Raw genomic sequence first — 14,809 nt, 5'->3', positions numbered from 1 at the left:
GGTAAATCCCTAAAAGCACTTTGGCTTGGGTCATGCAAATGCTGGATGAACCAAGTTACATCAGTCCTCATCCGATTTCCAAGCAATGAGATGCACGTGACCGCTGCTCTGCCCGAGGAAATGGGGGTCAATACGTGTGCATCCTACTGCTGAATTTGCACGCTCTCTAGGGACTCGCAGCAGTGTGACTCAGGAGCACCGGGCTGTCTGCACGCACACACTGCACATATATTAATGAGATTATCGCTGCTCCTTGCCGGGGTGTTCACACTACACCGCCAGTCATCTGTAACGGGTCTTCAAGGAGTCCGGAACACATGCAGCAAAACACTCCGTGCGTCTTACGGCCATGCTCCGTCTAAAATGTTAAAACGATCTAGAAGGCTGACAGGCACACACTGCACGACAGTAGCCATTAAAAGGAACCGTCTTCCTTCAGAAATAATTAATCACCCGTTGTGTTTCAGTATAAACATCCAGATCACACAGGCATGTGTTTCTCTCAGCTGAGCAGCAGCGAGATGGACAATCGAAAACCGCGACTGCTTCAGAGCTGGAAGCAACACTGCTCGCTTGGAGACGGAAGGCAATGCCGAGCGGCGTTCCTCCCCAAGACGTGCTCTAGCTGGATGTGGTTAACCAATAACCTCACATTAGCACCCCCCTCTTCCAAACACGATTTCCAATTAGTATCAAAGTTCAGCAGACCCACATTGTATCAGTGTCATCGCTCTCTTACACAAGCAAATCCATCCTCTTCACTTTAGGTATTTTAAACAAAATGTCTAATTCTTGTGTAACCTATGGGAGGCACAAAACTGAGAGCTGAATAGCACCAAACAAGATTTCATGAAAAGAAGGCTTTTATTCAGAATAAAGCCGTGTCAGCCTATGTGTTACTCCCTTGTTCTAATTATATAGGACAGCATCTATTTAAATGGCCAAGTTAATGACTTCAAATTTGATCAATAGTCTCTGTTTATTCAGCCCAGCGCCACTGACAGTCACCAGGGATGAACAACAAAACAAACAGACTGGCTAGAGCCAATCTGTGGTTGAGCAAGACAAACCAATCCATGACAGCAAACACCTCTCGATTTAGTCGGGAGGTGGGGAGGGAGGTCCATCGCCTACAGACATTGACATAGTCCCTTCCCTTTGTGCCCATAAAACATTTATCCATATTATTCTGCTAACAACCAACTCGAGAGTTGAGTGAGCTCAAGCAGAACTAACACCACGGCTACAGAGCGATTCCAGCGCTTATCTTGTACCATCTAGCTATGTTAAATAATGCCATTTGCTTCCAGATTAAGCATGGTAGGACACGACAGCAGCAAGAGGATGTCACTAAGCCTTTGGACCATAAGAAGTGACTTCCCTTACTGTCACTGTACCCGCTATGGAAGGAAATTTCCTTTGGAGCAGCTTCAAGAAAGGCTGGAACCATCTTCCTGAAAGCAGGATGAAAAACGTCCTTGACTAAATCTCCAGCCAAAAGACGCCAGGAATGTTTTAGTTACAGGCTGGCTTTAGAGAGCAAAATAAAAATAGAACTTAGAACAAAACCAGATAATGTACAGTGTGCATGTAGCATTCTAGTGGAGATTTTTTTTTCTCTTAATTAAAAAAATAAACGCATTCATTGCAAAGTCAGTTTCTCAACAGTGGCTTAACAGCAACATATGTGGACCTCCTCCCCCCCCCCCCCCGCCTCCCCGGGCAATTTTTTTTAAGAACAATTTGCAAGCTCCTCAGTAAAGGAAACCCCCTTTCTAATCCCAAGTGAATCTGGTCACAAAGGCTGGGATCTTGATGAAAATGTTTTAGTGCATTATTCTGACCAGGATGTTTGGTTACAATTTTCTCAACATTATACATTCATGACTGCCTGCAACAGCAACTGTTTGCTATTTTCCTTGTACAAAATGTCAGTGTCCATTACATCAATAAATTATAATGCCACTACTGCTTCGAGATACCTCGATCAAAGGTATTATGTAAATAAACCGGAGCTTGAATGGAAAGATACTATGCCTCTTCCTATACGACCTTAATGTATGTGTTTCATATTCAGACATAGGATTTTATGCAAGTGACACCACTCAGCTGCAGGATCCTGCAAGAAAAAATACGAAGAAAGTTCTCCTAAACAAAACGTTCATTATCAAACTACTATATTAACACATCCAAAGTCCAAAATTTAATATCTAAAAAAACCCAATACATGAGGACAGCTGGTTCAGGCAAAGCCTAAGACGTTTGCTTCCCATTTTAAATTTATTAAATAGATTCAATACATTACATTTCGCATGGATGGTTACCAGCGCTAATATTCCAGATAAAATGAAATGCTGTATGAGGAAAATTCTCACTAGGGCTAGCTCTCACTGGATATATTACTTGCTCTCACAGTAATTTAGTATAACGGAGGCCTAACAATTTCACTGAACAGGATTACAAAAAACATCTCTTCACAGTTCATGACACAGAAATATCCATTTCTTCACTACCTTCTCAACACAGGGAATGCACTTGAAAACAGGCTAACGCGTGCTCTGTGGGAACCACAAAATAATATAATGTCTGTTTGTTTTTAAGAAGGTGATTGCTGTTTATCAAATAGTTGAGATATTAAAAGCAAGCCCTTTATTTGCATTCATATCACTAACAGGACTTGCACACCTGGGAATCTGATACTGTCCAAGCACTGAATGACAAACTACTAGAGTGAACCAAAAGAGAGCACAACTGAATACACAATTTTCATAAGAGAAAAACCTTTAAACACCATTTCACTCTTTACTCAAATAAGCTATGTGGCACTAATTTGAAGTGATAGTGCTGTTCTTTTAATTAAAAAATGCCAGTAGGAGGTTGATGCATTGGCTGATGCTGTAAGCGACACGCTCACAGGACGCAGATGAATCTTTGTGTAAGGAATTAACACAAAATTTCATCCGCGTTAAAAAGCAAAACAAAACCCCTAAATCAAAACAAATGTATAGGGAATGTTATTGCAGGTGCTTGATAAAGTCATCTGGATGTTTCCCTCAGAAAATGTCGTTAAGTTCTGGGGGGAAAAAACCCCAAAAAACAGAACGCTCTCAGTCCAGTTGTGCAATTAGGAGTTTAATTCATGAAGCTTGATTTACCTGCAGGTGTGTGGTGAACTTAATACCAATATTTTTCTCCCCTTCCTACCTCAGAGCTCCTCTCCCACTCTCCCAGGTCGCTCCTTCGACACCTCCTGTCTGCACGGCTGGCACGGGCACCGGGCACCCTCCCTCACCCCTCCGGCAGCACTGGCAGGCTGAGGGAGGGGATTCATTCTACCAAGCTACTCGTCTCTGCGAGTCCTAGACACCCAGTGTGGTAACATCTCCGCCCTTATCAAATTTGACTGAAATCAGATGAAGAGCCAAAAATTATTTAGAGAATGACAGGTGCGATCCCACAGCCTGGTAGGTTTTTTAGTCTGGAAAGAAGAGGAAGCTGGTCCCTTAAGTTTATCCATCAGCCTGATGGTGAACTAAGGCAGCACTGTCTCCCAAAATCTGTAGACGGCTTCCGTGTGCCAGGTTTCACTGCTGGTTTGTGAAACCAACAAAAGCCTAGAAAACAGATTAGTATCAGCTTTCCAATCTAGAAAGAATCCCCGGCAAAATATTTGCTGGATCCTTTTCCCCTTGGTCTTTCAACATCTTAATTCCACCACCCCAGAAGAGGCTGGCAGCCACGACCGGGATCTCCTACATGAGTCTTCGGTTGCTGCTACCATAAAAAAAAAAAGAGCTCTACATTGGCATCTGGAAGCATGACCGTCCTTAAAACTGGCAGCTGCTCCGCCTGGTGAAGAAACATCACAGAAACAAGCAGGACATTTTATCTTTACTTGGTATATAGACTATCAAAGAGAAGCCAGTTTATCCAAAGGCTTCTAGTATATTTACTCACCACTTCTACAATGACTATTTCAATCACGTTTACACTGCCAGCATCATCTCAAAACGTCACAGATTAATCGGATTCCTTCTGGTGTTTCAAAGTCTGTTTTCTCTCCGCACACTTGTAGGATTTACATCCTAAGGCAATGATAAAAAAAAAAACAAACCACCTGGGCTTTATTTTCTTCCCCCCTTCTATCAAAAATAGTTCTCATCTATGCTCTAGTTCAATTTGGAAGTAGCACATGCAGACTTGATAAGCATCCTGCGAAGGAAATGCCTTGAATTGCAGACTACTTACAACACATTTTCCCAAGCAACTTTTTATAAATCACATTTGATGGCTGGTTTGCTAATTTCTATTGAAGTTTATCAAAACATTATTTGTAGACAAGTCAAATTACTTCTGTGATTGGAAAAAAAAAAAAACAACCCACTTATGACTGCAAGTCCAAGCCAAGCTGTTGGATTATAGTGAAGTATGATTTATCCTGTTACCAGACAGACCTTTCTAACTCTGAGAAGGTATTTAATTTTAAACTAAAGAACACAACATGGAAAAGTGCCCATTTACATGTTTCTTTTGTTTGCGTAAGTCTTCTAGATCAGGTAAAAGCACTACTAATAAGAGCTGGTGACAGCGCAATTATTGGAACCGATTACATTACCCTAAGCAGATCTAGAGGTTGCACGCGGGTGACAGTCTGGCCGACTGACTCTCACACCTGTGCCAGTTTATCATGCTGTAACAGACACAACTAATTAATATGTCTTGAAAAAAGTCTATTAACATTCAATTCCCTAAAAATCTTGGAAAAAAGGAATAGAAAATGTAGGTGCTCCTATTATGGCACGTTAGGTGTACATGTAGCATATTCGATTTAAGGTAATTATTGCACAATATGTAGAAGTCGGTCTTACAAAGAGCCAGACATTTATTCCTACAGCCTGTGCTTTTGCAGTAGCAAATTTAATATTAGATTATTTAATGAATTACGGGATCTCTGGGAAAAGGTGCCGGGGCAGAGATTTAAGCCCGAGTTTAACTTGGTTACATCACACAACTACCAACTTGAACAAAGTCATTAAAGAGTAAGTTCACAATTAGGACCCCTTCTCCGACTCCAGAGCATTCATGGGCTGATGGACCACGCCGTGTTTGAAACAGTTGTGCCACTCGCTGGCACCTGCTAGCTCCCTAACTTCACTTACACCTTTTAAGCTTATCTCACCCCTATTTCAGCACTCATCTGTGAAAGGGGAACCCCAACTCATCTGTGAAAGGGGAACCCCGACAAAAGTATTTTCACTCTGGTTAAAAAAAACAAAACAAAACAGGAGTGGGTTAAATGCATCAGCAGATCACAGCATAAAAACTCTTCATGTAAGAAATAGCTGGGAGATGAAAAATGAGATACACGGAAGTTCTCTGCAAATTCCAAAAACCCCACCACTTCAGGCTCCACCCCCCCAGCCATTTCTGTTCCCTCTGCTCTGTTGCTTAGTCGGGTGTTTACAGACACATGAAATATGAACGTGCCTGTTGTAGTACTTAGCTTGATGGTTACCTGCCTGCCGACATTTAAGAAAGTGATACAGGAGATACTGCTTGGAATTTCTACTAATATATAGCGCTGAAGTAACTATCATTTCAAGAACCCAGAAAATTCACCCAATTATTCTTTCAAAGGCGGACATCAGAGCTTTAGCTTACATTCACCTACTCAATTCCAAACCCAAAGTTTACCAATCTAATGGATTCTCTCCCCATTAACACTAAAGAAGCCTTTTTCAACAAGGTAGCCACTAATTAGATTACACTTGTAGAATACGACACCTCTGCATTTTAATTCTGAGTTTAAACAGAAGTTCCCACATGCTTACAAAAATGTCTGCACGTGTTAAAAAAACCAAAACACATCAGCTGCAAGGATAAAGAACAAGGCTTCCTCTGGAAGTATATCAATCACTGCAAGTTTGAATCAAATTGAAATTCCTAGCTTTTCTAAATTCTGCACTTGCGTAGTCAAAAAATAAAAAAAAAAAAAGAAAAAAGACATTAAAGCAACAACACAATTCATACACTCAGTTAATTTTCATATGCGGTCTGGACTTTTTTTTTGCTTTTGCTCTTCAATAAAAGGGTACACATGCATTTCAAGAGATGTTTCCTTTCCAAGAAACTTTTTGGGTCATGCACCCTGTGTACTAGAAGATGTGAAAACACTGACCACAGGGACTGACTTCTCTGCTGTAATGTCTGGTTTGCTTTGGGGATGCAATACAGACCACATTCGGGGTGCGAGGAAGAAAAGTCAAGATGATGAAATAAAAAAAGAGTTCAGACTGATGTTAGCAGTTGCCTTGAATTCAAAATAAAGAAAAGGGTAACTACCTTCAGTGGGTTTTTAACCTTTATTTTATGGAGAAAAATACAAAGGAGGGCTTTTAATATAGTGTCGTGGACACTAGGGAGATTAATTAGAAGAACAGATTTCAACACACACAAATTTAATTTGCCATTTTGTGAAGTAAACAAGAGATGGAAACTTTAAATTGATAAGAACATACGCATTTTATTTTCGTCTAACCATTAGAGGAAACAGGCAGATTTTTACGGAAGACCAAAATGCAAACATATGAAAAGGTCAAAGAAAACGCTATTCCTCCTAACTCATACAAAAGTGCCATTTTGCTCCAAATAATAAAATGTATCGAGAAGGACCTCATCAACATGAGGAAAAAAAAGACTGCATCCTATCAAAGATATTTCTTTACATACTACTGGTTACCAGTAAAAGCAAAAACTACTGCAAGAGAAAGATAACGTCAGGTTATCTATGAAAGGACGAGAAACAAATTTTATTTTCTTCAGCAGGGCTTCTTCATAACCAATTGGGAAAGAAACATCTACCATTCAAGAAAACCAACCATGGCTAAAAGTGCCCATTAGCGAGGACATTCAGGGACACATAATATTCCTGGAGTATTCTAGTGGTCAATAACACTTGAAGTTAATAGTGTGGTTTAACATTGTCCTTTATTCCTAAATGGGCTGCTGTATATTCTTACGAGAGAATCAGCAACCAAAGAACCAAAGTGTAAAATAGAAAGCTATTACAAACACCTAATTCCACAGGATTTTCCATCATTTCTTACGATCGTAACAGCACGATTTAGGATTATGAGCTTAACCCATTTGGACTGCTTCATCACACAACAGCCAACATAAAGGGCCGGTGCGCACCAGGACAAGATGCTGGGGCCGGTCCTCTGCCAATGACAATTCCCTCCAGCTGTGGCGGAGGTGAGCACAGCTGGAACGGCAGAGCAGCCTGCAGCACCATGCAGTCACTGGGGGGATTGTGCATTATTTTAGCATTACTCCCAAACAATAATGGATTGTTTTACCCACAAACAGATGAACAAACCTTCCATTTAAATACTTTCTGTTAAATTGTATTAGTATGCATAATAGTGTCCATATCCTCCAAAAAAAAACCCAGGCAAGAGGATTTTTCGTGGGGGAGGGGAGGAAGAGTAAACCATGCTCTGCCAGCTTTATCTATCTATGCTGTGAATTGGGTAGCCTTGGGGATTTTTGCCTGCTGTGCTTAGTGTCCTTGACAACAAGCCAGTTTGAATTCTGGCCTTTAACTTGACAAAAATGACTTACTGAAGAGGAAGGCATCAAGCTATTACAGCCCTGTGGAGAGATTCTTTCTAAAACAGCATGCATGCTTATTCTGCCAATTCAACTAGAGTATCGTCAAATTTATCATCCAGCTCCTATACCCCCAAATATTCCCCATGTAGTTGCCAGTTCATAAGAGAGTATTTGAGAGAAAAAACTTTCAGCGTTTTTGCTCTGTCCTCCCATTGCGTTTTACGACTTTCACAAAGAAAGATAAAGATGGAAAACAGAGAAAAGTATCTCCAGGGATCTCCTCTCCGAAATTACTGAATTTCCCTTCAAAGAGATGTGAAACAAAGTTTATAAACATGTAGCATCTTAAGCTGTTATGGACCTACTGACTCTTCTTTAGCAAACACAGTTGCAGGTTTCTTCTTATATTACACTAATACTTAAATAAATCTTTTATAAATTGATATATACTAATAAACAAGCTCTAGCAAAGCTTGCTGCTTGGTTTAAGAAATCGTTACTCTCTGTTTTTCTTTTCCAAAGCCAACTCCTCCCAACAGAAGGCAACACACAGACATACCTCAGCTTTTCAAAGTCCAGCATCTTAGTTTAAATTCTTGAGCTAGACTTACATGGAGAAGCTGAATCTGCACTGAAGCAGCTGAAGTACAAGCACAGGTTTTCTTCCACCGGTCTTCTCACGGTGGGTGACAAGTTTTTGGCAATGGGGGTCAGCAGACTAGCCAGGAGGTAATGTCTTGAGTTACTGCAGCAATATCTGCAGGAATTAATTTGTAAGCACATGAAGCGTCACCATCTGAGAGCAGTGCAGCTTCTTCACTACCAGCCGTAACACAAGTGCTCGATGTTGACTATCTGCATGCTTAACTTTGGGCTTTCCGATATATGTGCTAAAGAAGGTGAGATGATATCAAGGTAAAAACGCTGGAAGTCGATCAACTGTAGTGCTGTCCTCACCATCAACAGAGGAGGCATCTCAGTGTTGGCAAGAGCATTGAGGACTATACACAAGACCGACATGGACATACCCTAAAACCTAAACAGACCCATAACAGGAGAAACGATGTGGTGGTTGTCAACAAGTATCTCAAGACTCAAGATCTCACCACCTCCTCCTCCGCCCAAACTGCTGGTGTAGGAAAGAACAAACCATTTTCAGTAAAGGGCAATACAAGCTTGTTTCACTCTAGGAGAATAAATCAGCATCAGGTTTCATGAAAAATATCAAAGCACTAATAGAGGTAAAAGCTTTCAACGATATTGCAGAATTTGGTCCTTTTCGCAGTAATATTTTGACCATTTCCAGAGGAATCATAATGGAAAAACATAACAGAAAAGATTCAATCCCTAATTTAGGGAAAAAAATGGCAGATGGAAATGCCTCTTCTAGCCTTTTTTCTTTTTTTTTTAATATTCTCTTCACTCAAGTCTTAAATGAGTTGCTCTGCTGCGTACATACCTAAACTTCACAAGTATACTACACCGACCGATTGAACCACGTCTTTTCCAAACCACTCTGCCCTATCACGGTACCTCAGCCAACACGGCCCAAACCAACAAGGCAGCCGAGAGAGTAGTTAACTCTGGAACCATAAATAGCAGCAAGTAATCTAACCAGATTAATCCAACGTTAAGCACATCAACTGGACTTGCTTCAAGTTGGGCAGCGATCCAGGTAAACCTCCAAAACACACACACGGACAGTATTTCCATACAGTAGTACTTCAGTCTGTGACCCACCAAGCACACCTCCAGCCAGCTACAGAAATAACCGAGGGGTCTCGTTTATCTTGATTTGCAGTGGCAGTTTTAGCAGTTTCTGAGTAGCTGTCAGGAAGAGGTCAGCTACCTGACACACGTAACATGGCGGTGTAAAATCGACTTCCTGGCTGAGAAATTGGAAACACTGCTTATATTACCCTGGAATTGATGCTTAATTTTGCAACTCAAAGAGAAAGTACGATGCTACAAAATTTTAGATATGGGATAAAGCCGTTTAAGGAAACAGAAGAAAAAACTGTTCTTAGACTCGTGAGTAGTATGAATAAAAAAGAAGAAATCACTAAGTAACTGCACAACCACAACCCAAATTGCATTTCTTTATATGAAGACATTCAATTTGAGAAAAGAAAGTTTTAGTCAGGAATAAAGTAGTTATTGTTTCTACTTTCCCTTCCTGAGGGGGATATTCAAACAAACTCTTTTTGGAGATTTAATTTACTTCCACCAGGACAATGGTGCTGGCACAGCTTTGACTTACTGGGAGAGACAAAAAAGGGAGACTCACTACCCATAGCCTGCCCAGAGGAAAAGGCTGCTCTTTGGATTCCCACTCCGGCAGCCCGAAGATGCCAGCTGGCCGGCTGCAAAGGCTGCTCTCTGCACTTCCCCCCATGAAGGCAAGATTTTATATTTTTTGTTGAAGTCCCCATAGTTTTATGCCCCAAGTCTCTTTGCCATCCCTATCCAAAGGCCTCTGAACAGCCACAGATTTACCTTCACGAAAACGCTACTATTTCATAACACAAATGGGGAAGAGAGGCAGAGAGAGCTTAAGCGCCTCGCTCAGCATCGCACAGGAAATCTGCGGTGAAACTCAGCGTCGAGTTCCAGCCCAGCGCTCCAACCACAACCAGGCAACCCACTCCCAGAAGACACAGAGCAGAGAAAATCCTTATGAGAAGGATAATAAATAAAATAACAAGACATAGATTTCGACATACTCCCAGATTACCATGCAAAATAAATTTGGAGCTACTAAACTACCGCTTCCCACGGTGTTCCCCATTGCACGAAACCGGCTCAATGTTAAATTCCAAGTGCCGAGGCAGGCTGGGCTGACCGGCCAGCCGTCTCTGCCTTCTTGCACCAGTGCTCTCAGCCTGTAACCCGTAGTCTTTCCGATGTACGAGCATAAAACTACAGACAGCCTAGGAAGTATTTACCATGTCTGATACAGAGATCCCCACACAGATATTCATTGTTTCTGAACACTGGACATAAAACTGTCCAGATCACCAATATCAGTGTTGCTATTGATCAGTTAACTTTGCTGCATTGATCTATACATTAGTCATGAAAGGGAAGCAAAACATACTGACACTTGTGACACATTTTAACCTGTGCCTTTATAACAATCCTACGTGAACACTGCTCTTAAGGTAACATATTTTATTTTCTACTTGAAGTCACTGTATTCTTTTATGTATTCCTTAAATTACAAATGCATATCTGCAAAAAGACCCGAAGCCACCCATTTACCAGCTCCTAACTGGTCAGATTTTGTAGACAGGACTTCCCTAAACGGTGCTGACTACAGCAAACCGAAAGTGGTGTTCAGGATACTCGTCTGCATCACCTCTTTCCCTCTCATTGCCGCTGCTAAGCACCACCACCTTTCTACAGGAATCAAATTTGTCACCTACAAACCCCCTCCGGCTCTTCCCCTCACCTCACAGAAACCACCCGTTTCCTCATCATCTTCCTCATTCCTCCCCGATGCTTCTGACACTGCACTTTCCTGCCTCTCACAACTGGGAGGGCTCTCACCTGCACCCTCCCTCCAAAACTGCAACCACAACAGCCACCAGCAGCCCAGCACCTTCCCAGGCCAGCTCTGCCGAGGAAGGATGCATTTTTATGCTCTCGAGTACTCTGAACCGCAGCTAAGTGAGATGCTTGGAGACCATTATTTGTATTCTCCTGTTATACCGCCTCTGGCTTTTCTGTGAAAGAAACTGGTTTTGCCATCAGTCCTCGACATGGCCATCTGACCTTACACATGAGATCCTCCCCCCTTCCTGCTCCATCTCTGAAGTGATCCATAAAGTTGAACTAATGCCTTTTCCTTCCCAATCCTTTCTCAGTTCCACGATGGTACCAGAAGCCAGCAAGCTTTTAACAGCTCAGCTTGAGACCCTGCTGAAAAAGCCAGTACTGATGAAGCCAGAACACAACTTGCGGCTTTTTTTGGTAGAAAAGTTACACATTTAGTCCACTTCTTCACAGCCTTTCCAATTCCATCTGCAACCTTCACCTGCAAGCTACCTGGAATAGGAATGTCTCTGATACCCAGCACAATGAGACTGCAGTTTTCACGAGTACTTCTAGGTGATATAACAGTAGGAACAAAACACGTGTAAGCCTTGGAGACGATGAACCCTTTGGAACTTCCCCAGGGAGCAGCGGCTGCAGCAGCAAACAGAGGTTCCAGAGAAGCACATCAGTAAAAAAGGGAGACGTGCTCCGCAAAGGTCCCCTGGCCTGTGGATCGTGTTCCTCCCCAACCCAGAAAATCCTGAGAGGACTTCTAGAGCACGTGCACTCACAATATCACTTGATTATTTCCATCCCTGTTTTGATAATTCCACCACTGTCGCACTACCCTGATGACACTGCGGACACAAAGAGACCATGGACTTAACAATGTGTGTTACCTGACTTTGCCCAGAACTGCTCCAAGTGGCAAGAGGCAAGGCCATGAATATCTCTGGCTCCTACGTCACTAGCAGCGGTGAAAGCTCCAATGGAAATAAGAGGAGCAGGCTTTTGGAGAAACTGTCATACGATGAGAGATTAGCATGTTTGAGAACCATAGGACACAAAATCATTTTAACCTGCCATCCAACTTACTTGCTGATGTTGTGGGGTTTGGGGTTTTTTTATATTTCTAAACAGGATGCATTATTTGTGTTTCACTTCATTATGATTTGTATCGGGATAGGACTGACACTGTTCTCATAAGCTGGAAGATCATTTCTGATAATCATCAGAGGATCCAGAACTTTTAGACATATTCACGTAAATAAACTAAACCGAACATGCTGCTAATACAAATACCTTTCCAATATACAAGAAAAAAATTACGTCTTTAAGCATGAAAGGTTCTACCACCATTTGCTTCCCTTTTGCAAAGTAGCACTCACAGGCACCTTCAGACTAAGTGGTATTTACACAGCTATTTTCAGTAGTGCAAAACATAAATGGTTCTAATCACAGGAAACACAATGCAGGTCGTAAATCATAACAGAAGAGGTCCTCTGTCTTGATTTAAAATCTGCTCAAATCTCCCAACAGCAAAACAGATGAGAAAACAAAAGCCACGCTAGCTACAGCTATTTGAAACAGGTAAGTCTATGATTCTGCGACTCTAAGTCAGCACGCTAGTATCCAGCAAAGCCAAGAATACAGCATTGCCTAACAATTCTAAAGCTAAACCTCTCCCAAAGCAATTTATTTTTTATTAAATACAGCAATTTTTGTCACACCACCCAGGTTGCATGCTTGTAAAAAGAGATGTGTTTGAGCAAGCAGGAGGTTTCTTCAATGAAAAGAGTTAAAAAAAAAAAAAATCCACTAAGTTACTCGATAAACTGAAACTTGTCTCTTCCAGAAAATGTTCTTAGCTAGGAGAGAAGACTAACGCATGCTACAAGTAAGAAAGCATTTTAATGCAGCATTCATCCTTTAAAATTAAACCCAACAGCTTCTGTCTGTTATTCAAATGATATCCTCCAGCTCAGAAGGGCTATAACCACGGCGTGTTACTTAACTCACAACGTTTTTATTGACTGCCTTGCATAAAAACAAGCCACATTAATGACTGAGTTGACATTTAGTATACATCACCACAAAACTAATTTCAGATCAAACATCATCCATAGACCCCCAAAATATTTTCAGCTTTCTCACGTCCAAGAAAAGGATTTTCAGATTTATATTATCCTCACGAACTTTAGTCTTCTAAAACACAAGCAGTGCAGAATCAAAAAAAGGATTCGAAGCAAACCAGGATTTTTTTTTTTTTTTTGAAGAGCTGCTTCTGATTGATTGTGTTATAAACCAGAAGCAAGTTAACCTGTAACTGAAGTTTAACTAGCGCCGTTTTCTCATTATTTGACAATGTTTTATGCACCCATAGAAACAGCTCTATATAGATCAATGCCAGTGTCTCAGAGTAGCACCGTGGCTCCTTCAGCCCAAGAGATCTCCAAGCATCCACCTGTTGCCTTTGAAAGACTGGATTGGGCCTTTTTTATTAATAATTCACACAGCAGTCTCAAGAAGCAGAAACTCTGCCTCTTCCCACTAAAGAAGCAGTCTCGGCATCGACCGGAACAGCTTCCAGAAGACTTAATCCACATCTTTCACAGGGTGCAACAGAAGTTGGCTTATCTATACGCGCACCCTCGCAGAGGCCTCGTAAGGAGGCACGACACGCACCGCTTTTGGTGTCACCTCTCACTCAGGGAAGTAACTTCAGAAGTTGAATGCAGGATTTGCCCAGCAACAGCAGGTTGCGAGGAAGGAGGGTGGGGGGGGAAAAAAAAAAATCACTAAAAAAAAAGCTAAAAGCAACTAAATGCATGTTTTCTTATTAGCAACCGAGTTACCCTCCTCGGCACACGGGAGGCTGGGGGGGGTTATTAACTGAGGCGAAGCAAGGCAAATTATGAAAGGCTTTGCTGAAAGCCAGTCTGCGGGAGAGGTGGCCCTGAAAATCCTCCCGAGGAAGGTACAGAAGAGACCCCAGGAAAGGGCAGGGTGTCCTGGCCTGCTGGAGGGGGATCACATACACCCCTCCATGGGGAAGGTGCCAAAGAGACCCCAGGAAGGAGCAGGGTGCCCTGGCTTGCTGGGAGGAGGGGGTCACAATGACCCCCTATGGGGGAAGGTGCAGAAGAGACCCGAGGAAGGGGCAGGGTGCTGAGGGGGGGGCCACAGGGAGCCCCCATCAAAGAGGAAGGTGCAGAGGAGACCCCAGGAAGGAGCAGGGTGCCCTGGCCTGCTGGAAGGAGAGGGAGAGACAGGGATCTCCTACCTCTCCCTCAAAAAGCCCCCCCCCCTCAAATCTGTGCCAGCCCAAGAGGGCTGAAGCAGCCGGTGGGGGAAGTTGGGGGGGGGGGGCGGGTAGGAGAAAAGAATTAAGAGACGCTCCACCGGGCCACGGAAGCGGATAAAAGTTAAATAATGATCGGGGCTCGGTCGCCGCCGGCTCGGCCCCACGGCCTCCCCTCACGCCGCCGCCACCCCCTCGCCATGGGCCCGGTCTCCCCTCCCCTCAGGCCGCCAGGCCGGCGAGGGGGCGGCCGCCCCCTCGCCGGCCTGGCGGCCTGAGGGGAGGGGAGACCGGGCCCCAAGACGTGAGGGGACACAGCGTCGCCAGCGCCCCGTTACCTGTGATGCGGATCTTGAT

This window comes from Pelecanus crispus, chromosome 11 (assembly GCF_030463565.1).
Source record: "Pelecanus crispus isolate bPelCri1 chromosome 11, bPelCri1.pri, whole genome shotgun sequence".
Taxonomy (NCBI): Eukaryota; Metazoa; Chordata; class Aves; order Pelecaniformes; family Pelecanidae; genus Pelecanus; species Pelecanus crispus.
This window is presented reverse-complemented; position numbering follows the sequence as displayed.